Source organism: Theropithecus gelada, chromosome 17 (assembly GCF_003255815.1).
Source record: "Theropithecus gelada isolate Dixy chromosome 17, Tgel_1.0, whole genome shotgun sequence".
NCBI lineage: Eukaryota > Metazoa > Chordata > Mammalia > Primates > Cercopithecidae > Theropithecus > Theropithecus gelada.
In genome coordinates, this window is record NC_037685.1 from 85,535,155 (window position 1) to 85,554,876 (window position 19,722).

A 19,722-nucleotide genomic window follows, 5' to 3' on the forward strand; every position below is an offset into this window, starting at 1 on the left:
CTAAAATTTTCCCACAGTTTCTCACTGGGCTTTAGATAAAGAATGAGATCCTTAAACTAACTGGCCAGGTGCTACACACTGTGGCCCTTCAGCGTCTCCAGTTTCATCTACTTGTTCTTCTCTCTCCCGTACTGGCCTTCCTTCATTTCTTGGAAGATGCCTTTTTTATCAACATGGGGGTCTGGCACATGCTAGTTTCTTCTTGAGCAGAAATTTTAGTACATCCACTTGTCTAATTAAGTCATTACTTGATTTGAGGTAGTAGTTAAATTCTAATATACATTGAATACCTTCCTTAATCTAAACTGGGTCACTTTTCCCAGTTATATTTTTAGTAGAATCATGTTTCCTACTGCTCTATGCCACACATTTTGTAGAAAGTAGCTCAGTTGATCATTATACAAGAAGTCATGCCATCATTTGATTAACATCTATCTAAAGTCTGTATTTAAATGTTTGTCTAAATTACATTTTTATTTGTATTATTTGATTAATATCCACATGAACTGTAATCCTCATGAGAGTTGATGCTTTGTTTTATTATTATTTTTTGTATTTGTAGATATGAGGTTTTACCATGTTGCCCAGACTGGTCTGGAACTGGAATTCCTAAATGATCTGCCTGCCTTGACCTCACAAAGAGCTGGGATTACAGGCACGAGGCACTGCCTGCCACCAAATGCTTTTTTTTTTTTTTTTTTTCTGTATTTTGTTTCTTGGTGTCAAACACAAGTAGGGGCTCCAAAATTATTTTTGCTCACCTCTGATATCATTAAAAGGTATGAACTTATTCCCACTGAGTAGGAGACCAGCAGGACTTGTTTTCTGGTCACAACTCTGCTGATTAAAACAGTATCTGGTCCAGAGGATGAAATAAAGAAATTGGCAGGAACCAGTGGGTGATGTGGAAAGCAATCCTTAGCTCCCCTTATTGCTCATTAGCATAGCACACTCCAACCAACACCATGACAGTTTACAAATGCCATGGCATTGACCCAGAAGTTACCACCCCTTTCCTAGCAAGCTCTAAATAACCCACCCTTCTATTTGCACTGATGGACTCTTTAATTTGCATGTAATTGAAAGTAGGTTTATGTGAGTAGAAAAGCAATTGTCAAAAGCCCATTGGTTGACATACTCCGGGTTCATGACAAGTTGCAGTACAGTGCAATAAAAGGTTGCTGTCTAACAGCAGTGGCTCATCCTTGAATTATTTTTTGGGCTAAGCCCCAATTCTTGGGTACCTCTGTTTTGCAATGTCACAAGCTAATTACAGCTAACTACTCAAAATGCTTTCTTTTGGTAAATTGGAAATATGCTTAATTATAGATATAGGGATTATTGTAATTTGATGTCACAATTATAGCTTGTGCATTAGAAAAAAACCGAAGAACTGATAAAAGGATTGATCATTCTATGGTTTTCCTCCAATTTTCTAAGTCCTAACCAAATCTAGGTTAGGTATGTTAGAATCTAGTTTCAACATTTCTTGACTAGGAAGAGATAAACTTTATCAAACCTTGATAGTATTATACCATACCAATGTTATTAAGATTCCTAAAGGAACAAGAAGCTAATAATTTTAAATATATACCCTAAATGCTCACTAGTGTCAGTGTGTGAATATGTGTTTAAAAGAGCAAGTGCATACGTTTTACTTCATCTAATTTCTTTTTGTCTTAACATTGCTTTCTGGAATAAGAACTATTTATAAAAGTCATTCATTTCCTCCTCTTTTTTGCTGTTATTGTTGTTATATTTCACTTCCAAGATACAATTAAGCCATCTATATAAGCAGGAAGAAAACATGTTAGGGCTATAAAGAAGTACTTAAAAAGAGTGATACAAATAGAAAACTGATTTGTTTTCATGAGTTTCAAATAGTTGAAGGATATGATAAAAGTGCAGACTTGATAATTTAAAAGTATGTTCCCATTAACAGCCTTAACTTTTATCAGAGCTTTAGTGCTTAGGGCTTGCTTTGATTTTCTGAATTTTAACAAGCATAAATTATATTTCCATTTGATCACTATCATGGACACTGGGTTTTTAAAACAAGGCTTTGTGAACATCATCATTTTCAGAAATTTTGTATCTGCTGTTGTGTAAAACCGATTATGTGATCTATAATCTCCACATGAAATTATTGATTATTACTCAATGTGTCAAAAATGTTTAATGAAACCTTTTAGAAATAGTTAACCGTATATGTAAGGAGAATCTGAACATGTTTAGCACTTGTAACATCTGAATGTTTATGGATATAAAAAAATTATCTCCTAGGAAATACGTTGCTTAGATAGGGAGGTTTTAACTTCAGCAAGCAGAGTTTATAAACAGATGGCATCACAGCCATTTCTGTTTCAGGACACCATTTCATTCTGTATGTGCCACCATCCTACAGCAGTTTCTTCCCACCAGCCTAGTCACGTCAGTCATTCACCTTCTGGTACATCAGAGTTTCGTTAGCTCATAGCTGCCTGACCTTGTGATGGGTGCAAGTCGACAGGTAGTTCATAACCCTTTGCTGTCAGAATTAGCATTCATGATACTATTTAAACTGTGCTGCCAATTTAGAGTTCATTATTAAATGGGGCATATGTTACTACACTTATATCTGATTCAGTCTAGTTATTTTTAGTTTGACCTTTTCTTTATTCATCAAATCAGTTTTGAAATAGACATTGAAGTACCCTTTACAGTTCATTATAAAAATTTCTGTGGCTGATATTTTATATGGAGTTTTCCAGATTCTCAGTTGTTCCATGCTAAATGTTAGATTTCAATGTTAGTTTAAACCAAAGTGAAGTAAGCATGGGTCCCCAGGATATTGATGAATGCTTTTTTTCAACTCCGCAACAGCTTTATGCTCCAAGTATAACTGAATTTGAAAGCACACACCTTCCTTTCAGTATCAAAAGTGACAAAAATAGAACTAGGAATAACAATATATATTATGAATTATGTTACATCATTAATTCTTTTCTGACTCTCTCTACCCTTCCCACATTAATCTAGCATTGAAAAATATCAAACCCAAAAATATAGAAAATATTCAGTACAAGGTACTGTATTTTTTCTTAAATATAACTAAAATACATTTTACTATTTCAATTAGAAATTTCAAAAACACGATTCTTAGAAATTACGATTGAAGCAAGAAAACAGTACTGAAAGGAACGTTGTTTCATAAAGAGTGAAGTCTAAAAACCACAGGAATAAAAGCCAATGGAAAGGGTGAAGAGGGCACATAAAGACATACTATAGGAGAGAAACACTTCAATTTAATAAAGGCAAAAGCAGTAGATGCAAATCTTAAAGGGTGCTTTTGTTCTTCTCTCACTTAGCAAAATTCATTGCTGGTGTTATGGGAAAGAGTAGAATTTTGCAATGATTCCTTACTTTACAAATTGTATAGATTTATACATGTTAAATGACAGATGATGTGTGATAGAAGTTTCATGCATATAACTATCTTATTACTTTTTTTCATTTACTATTATTTTACAGCTATTTTAATATAATAATGTGGATACTACGCCATATTCATTACCAAATGAACCCAAGGACGATGTTTGTAGCACAGGGAAATTCAATATGAAAGGTTTTTTTGGTTTTTTTTTTAGAAGCTATAGGTGATTTTTTAAAGAAATAAGCAATAGAGAGAGTACTTTAAAAGGTAGCTTTTCCTGCAACATCATAATGACCTTATGTCAATGCGGGCTTATTGAAGTCGGATCATAATAGAAATGTTACTATATATAAAAGGTCAATAGCATGCCTTTGCTGTTTTCTTTACCTGAAAAGTCACCAGTCAGTGACATATTATCTGATTCCAAATTTTCAAGATTTTCTTGAATTTCTGATAATGTGTTGGCTATTAGGTTGGCCATATATAGAGAGGAAGAATTTATTAATTCCAAGCATATCATTGAAGGGATAACTTGAATTCAGAATTTTACTTTTGCTAATTCTCTCTTTTAATTATTTTTGTGGGCCTGATTAAATCTTTAAAATAGCTATTATGCTTCTAACTGTTTACAAGAAATTGACAATTTTTGGTATTTTGTCACACTGGATCTTGGAGCATCTGTAGCATTGGAGTATCTTTAAATGAAGGAACAAATAATTATAATACCAAAAACTGCAACTGGATTGGTAACTAGATTCCAAAAGTTATCATACATACAGTGAGCTGGTCTTGCCATATATAGCTGTAAGTGTAAAAATTAACTGTATGCTTTAAAACATGAGAGTCCAACCTTTTGGCTTCCGTTGGCCATGTTGGAAGAACTGTCTTGGGCCACACATAAAATACACTAACACTAACTATAGCTGATGAGCTTAAAAAAAAAAGAAAAAAAAAGTCCATGCATCATTTTCATGATATCCTCCACCACAAATAAGCAAAAATGTCCTCACGTTTAAAGGGCTGGACACAGCTGCTTTAAAAGATACTGAGATCGGAAAAAGTAGCGCGAAACAATTAAATAGTAGTAACTAAGCTGCTCCTTTGACCTTGATTTGAGAGGGTTAAAGGGTAATCCTATAAATGATTTCAACGCTTAAGCTTTTAAGGGCATTTTTATTTCTTCACTGGTCAGTTCTCCATTTTCTCCTTGTAGTGTTTACTGTCTGATATTTCTTTCTGTATTATCCTTCCTCTTCATTTATACTGTGAGCTTCCATAGACTCACAAAAACTAAAAGCTAACTGGCACAAGTCCACTCCTCAGAACGCTGCACATTTGCAATTGCTGTATTTACTTTCTCTCTTGGGAACCCTATGTTCACTCCAGGCTCTTAGTTCCTTTAACATCCATCTGAACAACAACTACCAAATGATGTTTTGATATATCGCAAGAATTTAAGCGAGTGCCCTAAGAATCGGGTTACCTTTATCTTAGCCCTTTTACTCTAACTTCAGGAGAGATTCAAAATCAAAGCCTTTAGTCTCACTTAGATACAATGTTGGCAGAAATAGAGTAAATCAAGTACCAAGAAGGGTGAAGTGCATCAGATAGTTGTCATACTGGAATCTAATGTCATACTTTCAGAGATTATTATTTAAGGAACTAATGTTTTAGTCATTTCACCAGGAGTGGAAATATTTCTAAGCTGGTATTAAACTTACCTGTGCCTTATCTCCACTTGTAGTCCATGATGACACTGCAGAAATATGCTTCCTGCATATGTATAAATACAGTAAGAACATTTCATGCCAAAATTACACACATATATACACACACATATATACACACATTTTTTACTCTTCCAAACATTTTTGTTTCCATCATCAATTAGAAATTTTATTCTGAGTCCCACTATCTTTGATTCTCTCAGTTCATCCAATTTCAATCACCAAAATGTTAAATCTAGGAGACTACTTTTTTACAGATTGTTTTTAATGTTGTATTATTATAAAATAAGACAAATTTTAGATACAAAATAAACAAAAGTTAATAGTGGCTAAATTTGCACATGTACAATGATTATTCCAGCTTGCATGACCCCTATGACAATAATAATTAAATATATAGATATATATTTTTAAATAGAGACAGAGTCTTGCTCTGTTATCCAGGCTGGAGTGCAATGGCACAATCATAGCTTGCTGCAGCCTTGAAATCCGAAATTCAAGCAATCCTCCTGCTTCAGCCTCCTAAGTAGTTGGAACTACAGGTGTGCACCACCATGCCAAACTAATATTTAAAGTTTTTTTGTAGAGACTACTATGTTACCCAGGCTGTTCTCAAACTCCCAGTCTGAAGTGATCCTCTCACCTCAGTCTCTCAAAGTGCTGGGATTATGGGGATGAGCCACTGCACCCAGCCAGTAGCAAGTTGATATTCTTGTAAAAAAAAAATGCAGCATAATTAATCTGTATATTTGTTGTAGAAAATGAATACCTTTAAATAAAAATATAGAAGGGGTTTTTGATTCAGGGAGCAATTTTGAATGATGTATATTTTTGACCACGGCCGAGTTACAACAGTTATGACTACCTCTCCCAAATTAAAAATGGACAATATTTTAATATTTAACAATAAATTAATGGGCTTTTATAAGGCTTAAATGAGATGACAATGCTGCATCAGATATAAAATTTGTGTTTGTTTCTCTCTTTCCTTTCCATAAGTGAATATCTAATTTGTAAATGTGAAACTCAGGAAATGGTTGTTTATATAAAATGCATAATAAATGTTGCCTGTTTTCATTTCAGATCATACTGTCTTCGCATAGGTAAAAGACGATAAAAATGATTAGTATTTCACAGGGCACAGTGGCTCATGCCTGTAATCCTAACACTTTGGGAGGCTGAGGCAGGTGAATCACTTGAGCCCAGGAGTTTGAGAGCAGCCTGGGCAACATGGCAAAACCCCATCTATACAAAAAATACAAAAGTTAGCTGGGCATGGTGGCATGAACCCATAATCCCAGCTACTTGAGAGGCCGAGGTGGGAGGATCACTTGAGCCCAGGAGGTTGAGGCTGCAGTTTGCTATGATCACACCACTGCACTCCAGCCAGTGTGACAGAGTAAGACCCTGTTTAAAATATATATATATATATATATATATATATAATTTCAACTGTAGAAAACACCATATAAAACTACCTCTGTGGAAAATAAAATTTTTACTTCACACATAGGACATTGGGAATTTTTTTGTTTGTTTTCTTATATATTGTTTATGTGTGGGGTTCCATATGGATTCCCATTTATATGATGTGGTAGTAAATAAATATTTATGAATATCAACAAATTATTAATTCTAACATCTGCAAAAGAAAAACACTTCTTAATCAAATTATCTATGTTAAAAATGAATCATTATTTAATTAAAAAAGAAATAATCCCAGACTCTGATTCTTAAGATATTGTTTCATTTACACAGATTTTGTTAAGTTCAGGGTTTTATGAGTCAAACACAAGCTGTACATGAAGTTGTAATTACATCTATGAATCTGTTTACAATGTCATTAAGTCTAATAATTATAGTCTCACTATTATTATATAATTATTGATGTTTTTAAATAATGTTAAATATTATTAGTCATGCTAAATAACAATAATAGAGTTGTGATGCAGCCTTTTGCCAACCTGAAACAAACTAAAAATCGCTAAGGATTTTGGAATTTGAAGAGCCTGAATCGCTGAAGGCATACTTAGATGACTAGACTCTTCTGCGAATTCCTGCTTCCAAGCTGCTTGTCACATGAGCAAACACACAGACACCTCCGTGATCCCTGTTGCAAAATGCACTTCACTTTGGTGTCTCATGTTCCAAAAGTATTTACTTATACTCTGGTTTCTCTTCAGGTCATATAAATCTTCTGCCTTTTACCAAACATACTTACTTCTATCAGTCAAAATTTATTTTTCTGAATTAATGCTGTATATTATTTATCTATTGCCAAAAAAAAAGCACCCTAAATTCAATTACTTAAAAACACACGCACACATATCATTTAGTCTTACCCATTGGCAGTTTGGTAGCAGTTGACTGATCTGGCTTAGCTAGTCTGGGTAGCTCTGCTGGTCTCAGCTAAATTCCACTTTTGCCACTGTGGGTTGGTTCATCCAGCTCATCCAGGGTGTCCTTAACTGGATTGTCCATGTTCTTTCCATGGAGTTAATACAGACTGAAAAAGAGTAAGACCAATGTACAAGCACAGTTTAAATATCCCCTTATGTCTACATAGGTCTGTAAGTGTACCGTTTGTGTCAAAGAAAGTCATAAAGCTTAATCCATCATCAAAGAAGTGAAAAAGTTTCATCTATGAAACTGAGGGAAAAGTGGACATTTTAAAATAATAATCTAATACTTCTTAATCTTCACATTAGTCTGAGAACTGGGTAAATTTGTAATTTGTATGCATTAGAAAGAACCTCAGAGCATCCAACAAGACCTTTGCTGAAAATTCCACAAATCTAAGATAAATTAGTGCACAAGAGCCCTCTACCACTCACTGTATTTCTCCAGTAGTTCATTGTCTTACTATTACAGTAGATTGAAACCACAAGGATCAATTTTGTTTTGCCATTTTTTGGGACAGTCTCCATGGATCTCTTGTGTTTCGGCATGTCTTGTGAGTAGAGGCACTGAAAATATTTGTTGTAGACTATCTGTTTGATGTTTCTACGGCAAACAGCCTTGGAAGACAGATACCACGTTACCTTCCAAATCAGAGGGCAGACTCACTTATTATCTAGTGTAATGTCTTTTCCAAGTCAAAATCAATGCAGGTTAACTTGTTGTCAAATATAAACAATTTGGTTTCCTTAATACTGGTGTTTCTTATTTGTGATGCAAACACTGCATGCACAGTTTCTACTTGCATCAAGAGGAACCATCATAAATATGAAGTGTGTGCTGCTTGCTGTACTTTGAGTTAAAAAATCCTTTGTTTCTCATGCAGGCATCTAATGTCTTCTGCCAGCATTCAGAAAACAGTAACGGGCTAACTTGTTTGCTTCCAATAAGTATAGAATTCCAGAGTCTTTACAGTTCATGATACTCTTTATTTTGGTTTGTATCAACTACCAAGGTAAAACAGGACTCACAGGTCATTCTGGATCCTCACACCTTTTAAGCTCTGTACCTCTATCCCCTTTTCTGATTCATTCCCTCATGCCTTTTCAGCTCTTGAAGCACTTCTAGTGTACCCTTTGAAACGCTCTTAATCACTAGCAAAATTCATTATATTCTCAATCCCTTCTCTGAATGTTCTCTTTACTTTCTTGCTCTGATTGCTATCTCTACTTTGAGGACACTGAATCTCTCCAGTAGTAAATGATTTTTTTTTCTTTCTCCCATAGCATGGAATTAGAAGTACAGTAGAGTACCCTCTTCTCATTGCTGTTTCCATACCAGTCTGCTTTCCTTCTCCCTACCCCACCCCAACCAAAAAAAGTAAAAAAACAAACAAACAAAAAAAGCCCTACACATTCTTGACTCTTATGTTACCAAACAAACAAACAAAATAAAACGCTGTTACCCTCCTTTTTAAAACCACCTTAGCTATCATTTTTAAATAATTTAATTAAAGTATAATTATCATACTATAAAACTCATCCGTTTTCAGTGTACCATTACATAATTGTGGAAATTATTTAGTAAATTTAATGCATTGTGCAACAAGTAAGATTCCTCATGCTTGTTAACAACTGATATTCTTTCCCATGCGAGACTCAATCAACCACTAATCTATTTTTGTCTCCATAAATTTGATTTTATGAATATTTTCTATAAATAGACTGATAAAACACATGATCTTTTCTGCCAGTCTTCCTGCAATTAGCATAGTATTCATCAGGTTTACACATGACAGAGCATATATCAGTATTTCATTCCTTTTCATAGATGTATAGTAGTTTACTGTAGTGATGTACCAACTTTCTTGATCCATTCACCAATTGCTGGCTATTTGAATATTTTACACACATTGGTTATTTTGAATAATTGTAGTATCTACATTTGCTTCCAAGACTTTATTTGGACATATGTTTTTATTTCACTGAAGTATAAACCTAGGTGTGAAATTTCTTGATAATTGAGTAAATTTGTTTAGTATTTTTAAAATTGTCAAACTGTTTTGCAATGTGGTTATATCACTTCCCATTTCCACAAGCAAGGCATGAGAGTTTCATTTCTTCACATCAATATCAACAGTATCTGTCATTTTTTAATAAAGCCATTATAGTGAGTGTGAAATGATATCTCATAGTGGTTTTAGTTACCTCTCTCTTTGCAGTCAATATCTGGTCCAGCTCAATTTCTCTCAATGTTTGTAGATTTCAGTTCCTTGCATTTTAATTTTAGTAAAAACTCTTTATAATGCAATAGCTCAATAACTAGACCTCAGTTTCTTTAACAACTCCATAAATACAATTTCACGAAGCTGAATTTTTTTTTTTTTTTTTTTTTTTTTTTTTTTTTTTGAGACGGAGTCTGGCTCTGTCGCCCGGGCTGGAGTGCAGTGGCCGGATCTCAGCTCACTGCAAGCTCTGCCTCCCGGGTTTACGCCATTCTCCTGCCTCAGCCTCCCGAGTAGCTGGGACTACAGGCGCCCGCCACCTTGCCCGGCTAGTTTTTTGTATTTTTTTTAGTAGAGACGGGGTTTCACCGTGTTAGCCAGGATGGTCTCGATCTTCTGACCTCGTGATCCGCCCGTCTCGGCCTCCCAAAGTGCTAGGATTACAGGCTTGAGCCACCGCGCCCGGCCGAAGCTGAATTTTTAATACTTATCTATCCAGCTTACCCTTAAGTGGTTCAAACCTACTCCTTTGGACTCCATTGAAATATTTCACCATTTAAGTTCTCCTCATCTTCATAATGTTCTCATTTCCCTCCTTAATTAGCTTTGATTCCATAGTTCATATTTTAATCTGTCTTTTGCATTATCAATTCCATTATCACAGTCATGCTTTCCTTTATACTATCCACTGGTAGATGCAATTCTTTGCCTGTTCCTAGAGTCAATTGTTGCCGGAGAAAGCCAGTCCTGTTTACTGGCTTTATTTTAATATCATGACTATTAGAATCAAGGGACCCTTAGTCCTGCTAGGGGGACCTTTAACATTTTCCTAGTTATTCATTAACCTATTTCTTCCCATCTCATCCTTTAGCTTCACAACTCTAGCTGCTTTCGGCCCATTCTCATTTCCAGCTGCTGATTTCACTCTGGGTAAAGAAACAGTCATAAACAAAATTTCCTCAGCATGTTGTTAACCATATACTCTACGTTCTTTCCTATTGTCATGGATGAGAAGTCCATACTCTTCTTTAAATAACTCTTCTACTTGACCACTATATTTCCATCCTTTTCACAAAGTTGTAATTTCAACATATTTTTTTTCTCTCTTCATTGTCCTATGTCTCCTTTAGCTCCTCAGTTAATCTCATCAGCTCTTAACAACACATGTTAAGTGCTATATTCCCATCTTAAAAATAAAATAATTCTTCTTGACACATATTTTGTTCTAGTTACTGCCTTTTTACCTAAACTTTTCTTGAAAGAATTATGTATACTCAATGGCTGGCTTTTCTTTCTTTTTTCTTTTCCTGAACCCACTTCACTGAGGCATTTCCCCTCAATACTCTACTGAAAATGTTCATCTCAAAGTCTCCAGTAACCTATACATTACCTGATCCAATGTCACGTCTTAGTCAATGGTGTGTTGGTTAACGTTTAACAGTGCCTCTTAAGGGAGGAAAAAAATCTCTCTCTGGCTCCTAGAGTCTGCTGATTTCCATGGTGTAAATACTCCAACCATGGTGAATTTCAAGTTTTTAACATGATGTCAATGAACACAGAACATGAATAAATGCATGCAATTGGCTCTTGCTTGCTGGTAGAGAAGGCCCTAGCACCCAACAAATTGGTCTTAATTTCAGTTGCCTTATCTGCAGTGTTTGATGTAACAAAATTACTGAATACTTCTCAACTCAACACAACATTTCTGGAATACTGCTGTCTTCTATTATTACACATATTGTGGTTTACTCCTTTTCATTGTCTCTTTTCAAACACGTTAATACCCTAGGCCTCTAGATGTCAGAGGTCCCTATTGATGTGCCTTTATTTTTTCTTTTCCATCTATATTTTCACTTGAATAGCTCCTTCAGGCCTTGAAATTTAAATACCCTTTTGTATATCCAAATAACTTGTCCAGTTTTTCCTCAAAAAGTTTGACCACCTGAACTCCCATTTCAATTTCTCTATTCAGTATCTCTACCTAGATATTTAAAATTGAATTTATGTCCAACAATAAACTCCAAGCATTATTTTCTCAAGTCTGCTCCAGCTACAACGATTAGCATTCTTCTAGTTATGTCATCTAAATACCATTCTTCTAGTTACTTCATCCAAGTACCACTTTCTGCAAAGTGTCATTTCTGTCTTCTTTTTAATCTTACATCCATATTCTGTTACTTCCATGCCCACATCAGCAAATTCTGTCATTTTTTCTTTAAAAACATATTCAGAATTTACCACATCTCACCATCTCCACTATAAACATCTTGCTCCAAGTCATCATCATGTTTTACATAGATTATTTTCATTTGTTTTCTGGTCTCAGTGCTTCCACCCTTTCCCCTAAACTCTGCTATTAAAACAGAAACAAAAACCAAAGTGGATATACATTTGAATGGTGTATCCCACACTAGCACTGTTCTCCTCAAGCCTTTAAATGCCTTTGCAGCTCACTTAAAATTAAATCTTTTCATTGCACTACAAATTTCTATACGGACTCCCTCCCTCTAGTTTGATAACATCCTTTGCCATTACTCTCCCCTTCACTCACTCAGTCTCACTCACACTGGCACCTTGTTGCTCAAAACATGCTATCATGAAAAGGTCTGAAATGTTTTTCCTCACATATCTATATGATTCAATCATTCATTTCATTTAAATATTTGTTCAAAGATGAAATCCTCATTGATACATTTCCTCATCACAACTTTAAAATGCTATGCATCACTACCATATCACTAGTAATTTTCTCATACAGTACACAAACACATATGCATATATGTGTATCTGTATGTGTGTGTCATATCCATCTGATCCTACTAGAATATATTTTGCTTCTATTGGAATATATTTTATTTATTGAGGTATTCCAGTGTCTAGAAATTACTTGAACATAATATAGGAATTTAGAGAAACTGTTGAAGAAGTAAAAACAATAATAACTTAACACTTATTGATCATTACCTATGTTCAAACACAGTGACACGTTATAATTATGGTATCTCACATGAATTTCACAAACAAAGAAACTAAGGCACAGGACTGGGACTTAATTTTAGCTCTGAACACCTACTGGCAAGCATGTAATAAGATGTGGTCCTTGGCCTTTCATAACACTTAATGTTAGCTTATTCCCCAGTCATGTATAATTTTTTTTCTTTATGCATATGTGTGTATGACTGTTTTCTTGTATATTCTACAAACATTTCAAATAAATGGTTTTCTTTTCTGGGCTTAATCAGCCAGGATACTAAATTAAATTGTCAAGTGGCATAATCAATTTTATCGAATGTAATATGTTTTCAAAAAAATTTCCCGGAATAAAGCAAGATTACGCTCTATTTTGGACTTTGTGACCCAGAAAATTTAATCTTTCAACACCAAAACATTGTTTGGAATCACCCGTCTAAACCCAAAGAATGGACTCAGAGTCAAGAAGAACAGTGGAAGCAAGACTTTTCATGACGGTCTTGCAAGATGTGTTGTCTGGTTGGCAGGCACACCCATGCCTGTACAGACGGTAATTTATCCCCTAGCATGCACGGCCCTCCCCCAGTTCTTCATTGGTTGAGTACTGTGGGGTTACAATCTTCCAGGACATCATCTGAGTTGCATTATCCCCCTTATAAGGTTATATCCCATCCTCGCTTAAGTTTCAATTTCCCAATAATGCAACTTTCTTCCCTTTTATGAGTGACCCCTCCTCTACATTCTGTTCACTTATCATGACTTTCTAGGTGCATGAGCTGTGCATTTTGCCACATCTGCAGGCTGGCTAGATTTATCATGCCTTGAAAATGGACCATTTAAAATGTTTTCTCACAAGATCAGGGTGATGTTTGACTAAACTTTACATCTTCTAATTCAGAAGCCTCTTCTAGACATCCTTCAATTCAAAGATCAGAAAGTTCTGTAATTGTCCAAGTCCACCGTTGCATGATTTCTTTCTGAGAGGATTGTGAGTCAGGAGATAATTTTTATTTTCATTTATTTCTATTTGGCAGGTATCTGAGACATTGATCTTGTTTTCATTAGCTTCTTGGTACAAATGTTGGAGGAGGAGCATGTTGAGAGGAGATAATGTTTAAGTTTGGAATTCCTACAGCTACACAGAAAGAGCATATCTTATGATCTAGCATTGTTTAAAAGCTGTGGTTCCTTGAATACAAGGTTAAACAAAGTTTAATGGAAAATATAGATTACTGTTATTTTCATGGTTCAAAAGTTATTGTTTTTAATTATAATTATTTCTACTATTGGAGAAAAATATGATTTAATAAAAAGCCATCATTTTGTTCTGTTTGTTTTTTAACCACACAACTTCTAGGAGCCTGTGTTACTCTCTTGAAGCTAAATAGGTCCTCAGAGAAGTGAATTGATTATTTCAGGCTACTAAGATACAACTTTATAGCACTGTTGAGCATGCTATTTAACAGGCCAGATGGGGACACTGATATACCGAAACAGGGAAAATAAGTTAATGTGGAGGAGAATTTAGACACCGGAGGGGAAAGTGTGAATGTAAGAAAAGAAATTGTGAATGATATACAGGACCAAAGGAATGTACTATTTGCAACATATTTCTTTCTAGCCTACTTTTTGACTTTTTTTTTTCTTTTTTCTATACATAGATTGTGGCCATAATAGGATGGTACAAAATATGTTTCTAGAGAAACTGGCATTAACTAAACCATACTCTGCAAAACCCAAGCAAAAGATAAGGACAACAACATATGGACTTTTACAACAAATGAGTTCACATGATTTTTTTTTTTTTTTACATTCTGCAGCTATGAATAGATGAAAACAGCAGAATTCATGGACAATGGGGATATAAAAGGTGGCAATACAAAGTGGAATAGATAATAAATGAGGTGACTAGAAGAAAATGGAGTAAATTGAATGTGAGTTCACAGGTAACAACACAGAAGAGAAAAGAATGACTTATTGGAATCTTGCAATTTGTCAAAGGTTATTTAGCCTATAAGTCAACATTTTGTATAAATTTGAAAATTAAACTAGCTCTTACCTCCTAATGCACTATAATGTAAATTCATTTTAATTGTATTTGATTGATTTATTGACTCATCCTCCATACAAACATTCATTCATTATTAATTATTTCAAAGCATATTTATTTAAAAAATAAAACCTATCATAAGCCAGGTAGTTTGCTAAGTATGCAGAGGCATCAACAGACAAAGCAGAATAGGTCCTTGTCCTGATTTCAGATAGCCATAAAAGTTGTGATGAAATGAAATTATGTGATAGAGATAAACGGAAGAGGAAGTCATCAGTGTTAGTTTTTTGTTGTTGTTGTTGTTTACCTGTCCTATGAATGTTTGTGTCCCATGAAAATTTGCGTGTTGAAATGCTAATCCCTAAATTGATGGTATTATGTTGGTGCAAAAGTAATTGCAGTTAATTATTTTTAATGGCAAAAACCGCAATTACTTTTGCACCAATGTAATATTAAGAGGTAGGGTTTTCGAGAGGTTATTAGATTGTGAGTGTGGATCCCTCATGGATGGGATGAGCACCTTTATAAAACAGGTTTCAGGGAGCGTGTTTGCTCCTTCCAACATGTCAAGATGCACAAGGGAATGTGCCTTCACCAGACTATGTGTCTGCTAGCTCCTTGATCTTTCACTTCCCAACCTCTGGAACTATGAGAAGTATTAATAAATTTCTGTTGTTATAAGTTACTCAGACTAAGGTGATTTGTTATAGCAGCCTGAATGGACTAAGACAACCTGCTTAAGTCAGGCCCTGGGTCTTTTTTTCATACTAGTTAGAGTTATCCAACTGAGGAATCTGGATAAACCAGAGTGAAACACAATCCATTATTCTCTAAATGTTGCCATGGTTAGACACAGTAGAAGATAGAGGCATAGGAGCCTGGATAATTATAGCTTGAGATGGTAGCTACACAGTAGCTATATCTGCCCATAGACCTCACCATAAGTTTGCCTTCCCAGTCCCATTGTAACAGTTTCATGTGCTTGGCATTTCAATTTTCCTGCAAGCTCTGATTTTTCAGTCATGAGCAGCACTTTAGAGAAAACAATTAGTGACTATTTCTCTGATCCTCTGAGCTCTCCTTCCAGTTTACTTTCTCAGCTGCTCCTACATGTCTGTAAAATATAACTTTTATAATTAAATTATTTTTTTCCATATTACCCCATAGTGTTTCAATTTCCAGACTAATAGACTATCTCTAAGAAGATGCCATTCAAACTGAGCCTGTAGGAAGAAATAAAAATCCAGGTATAAAGAAAATTAAATGAAGGCAGGGCACATTTAATTTTCAGATAAATTAAACACTTGTGAAGAAGACTTTTTGAAGGAGGAATGAGGAGAATGGGTTAGGAGAGAGATTATTCAACAAAACCCCGTGTATGATAAGAAAATATGGTGGATATGATTTTCTTCTTTCTATAATTGATTTGATTGGAAGGTATTTGGCATTATGTCTAAGCACTGTGAAATAAGTAATAAAGTTTGAAACTTTCTTGAACATAATAAACAGACTAAGCAAGCATACTGGACTTTCCACTTTCTGCTTCCTGCTCTATGCCCCAGATGGCTGACCTGTGTGGACCACATCAGTGGGCTTTCTTGTTCTCTAGCTCCTAGTTGAGTTTGACCAGTAATAAGCAACGACAATAGCTCTGAGGGGAGGAGGAGAGTGAAGTCTGGTTCCTTCCTTGTAGGATGGCTGTGTTCTGGTACTAAAAGTCACAATTCCTATTAGATGCATCTCACAACACTGACCTCCTGTCATCTTTGAGTGGTACAGGCAACTGGTTGTTACTTGCTTGGGAATTACATTTTCCTAATGTGGCTTTCCTTTCACCTTTATGTCAAAAGAGCTATCTATTAAGTTTTCCTTAAATTACCCAATGTGAGTAGTTGCTGGGATACTAACTGATAGGGTCAGAGATACTGAATGAATTTTGTAACAGAAGCACAGATGTGTACAGTTCAAATAATCTTGACAATTGTTACATGTCTGAATTAATGCACAGAACTTCCTTATTTTTTGAAATTAAATCTCATGTTATATACACAATATGATTTAGCTTCTGTGCTGATAAAGTTCAATATTCATCAATATGAAATTAGTTTTGTAAGACCAAAATACACATATATCAAAAAATTCAAGAACAGAGTAAATGTACAATATCTAGTGCCAGTGAACAAGTCAATATCCATGACAGTAGAAATATAGAGGATAGGTGTAAAATGAGCCAAAAAAGATAAAAATAAGAAAACAAAGTCAACCAATATTAATTCAAATATAACAATTTTTTTATCCACCACTAGAAGTTGGATGGAGAGAATTGACCACCTGTATTCAAACTACTTGTGACAATTATTAAAAAACAGTTTAGAGCAATGAAAAAGAGATATAATATTACCTTGAATATATTACTTCAATAAATTTTATACAGTATGAATTCACTGTGTAAAATATATATAAGAAAATATATACAAATTATTAAGATTTTATACTGTATCATGTCTGTTAATTTCACTTAGAAAAAATGTGGGTCTTTTGTTTTGCTTGGATTCTAATATGTTCATAATACTATATGTTTTCAAGTCCTAGAAATTTCCAAAAGATAAAATTGATAAGGACAAGTATAATTTCTGAAGTATGAAGACATTTAAAAATGACATTAAAAAATTGAGCTGAATAAGAGACAAAAAGAGGGAGGCATCTTTAGATTCATATGTTTTAGGTCAATAAGATAAATCAATTATATAGCACAGTGATAATTTAAAATCAAGCTTTGGTATACATTTATAATGCAACCCAGGCCTTAGTCAGAATTGAACAATCAGTCTAGCTACCACAATGCACAGTTTCCAAGTCTACCCAGCTTAAAGCATACCAGATAATGATAATAATGATGATGATGATGATGATCATGATGATTACTACTTTAATCTACTTCTTTTAAAACCTACTTAAGAATCACTTTGTCTAAATATGTTCTTAGAATTAATACCGGGGTCTTGCCTTCCTATTCATAGTTATATTTCCCATTTCAATTCACATACATGTTATCTATTTGTTCTCTGATTTTAAACTTGCTGAGCCTTTGGATTACTTACTATACCCCTATGTTAAAACCTTAAGCTGTCTCTGTTGTTTGTACCTAACATTTTGTTAACATTTTTGATAGTGTTGATGATGAAAATGAAATTCCACACATGTGTGCTAAACCATGACCAAGGGAAGAAATAAGAGAGATGCTGTTTATGATTCTAGAGGGTCTGTTGTTGAAATAGACCATACGTGTTTCTGTGACTTATTTATTAGGATGTATTCATTAGAATGAATTTTTTGTCATTCGTAGAAGTTGAAAGAAAGAGAGAAGGAACCCGTTGCAAAAAGTAACTTTGACTTGCTACGGATGATTCTTTTCTGAATTAGAAAAGATTTGGTAAAAGGTAGAGATGCAGCAACATATTTTTTCTTCGTATAATGTTTTTACATATTTTTAATTAAAAATATTTTTGGAACATTTGGATGCATTGTGAGTAATTGGCTATTGCTAGAGATGGGCAACAGATGGTCAGAAGTATCTATAAGCCAGAGGAGCTGGTTTGTGGTGAGATCAAACTTTTACTTAAAAAGGAAGAAATGAATAAAAATCCAAAGTTAAACTTTGGAGAGGAGAGGGATACTAGTGTTAACAGTGAGAGATTCTCAAATAAAACTTTTTACATAAGTGAGATGTGAATTCTTTTGATTTTTTTTAGGGCTACAATAGACAATATTTATTGAGTGAGAGGCTGTGACCATCATTTTACATGCATTGTTGTATTTTTGTAACCCTGACATTCCTATGAGATAGACGTTATATTGTTCCCATTGTTCAGGTTAGGAAATAAAGGCTGACATAATATGTCTATAGTTCTGCATCTAACGAATGACAAAGCTGGAATTGAAAGTTTTGTCTTCTCTGGTTTAAAGCTGGTGCTTGTTTTTTTTTTTTTTTTTTTTTTTTTTTTAGACAGTCTCACTCTGTCGCCCAGCCTGGAGTGCAGTGGGGAGATCTCGGGTTCACTCCATTCTCCCGCCTCAGCCTCTGGAGTACCTGGAACTATAGGCACTTGCCTCCATGCCCAGCTAATTTTTTGTATTTTTAGTGGAGACAAGGTTTCACCGTGTTAGCCAGGTGCTTTTTTTTTTTTTTTTTCCTTTTTTTTCTTTTTTAAGCAAAGAAAAAATTTACTATCCCTAGGAATCCAAGAAATGGTCCAACTACCAATATTCAGGAAGGGCAAGGAGGCTACTGGGTCTTAGAGACTTCTACAAATAGGTTCAAAACCAGGGCTTGTTCACCTCTCATTTCTGCTTCTTTTCATACGCTAACTTTTAAAACATTGTGGGTACATAGTATGTGTGTATATTTATGGGATATATGAGATATTTCAGTACCCAGATACCTAGACAAATTTTTATAGGTTGCTGGATAACTTTACATATTTTTTCCTCTCCCCCTTTTCCTCCTCCCTTTTTTCCTCTCATTTTTTCATCTCTTCCTTCATGAGGCTGGTAATGCAGAACCATAACGGACTGCATAAATTCCTGGACATTGTTTAAGTTACAATAAAAATACTGGCTTTTCTATCATTGGTTTTGTTTTCTGCAGAAGGAGAAAACCAGTAAAATTGAGACACTGAGGTTATGTTTCATAGGAGGAACACAACTTAAATCAATATTGATAGTTTGTGTAGTGGCATTCGCTGCTTTAAATTCTAGTTTCTATATCCTGTCTTTGCAAGTCTAACTTTACTTTTAAGAAATGACTAGATCTAAGGCAGTCCTGTATCCATTTGGAGATAGATCTATATGTATCCCTGAGGGCTGAACTGAGGTCTATAGAAATCACACCTTCAACCCAAGGTATGATACCTTTTGTGACAGGTTCTTTGAAGTCTTCCTT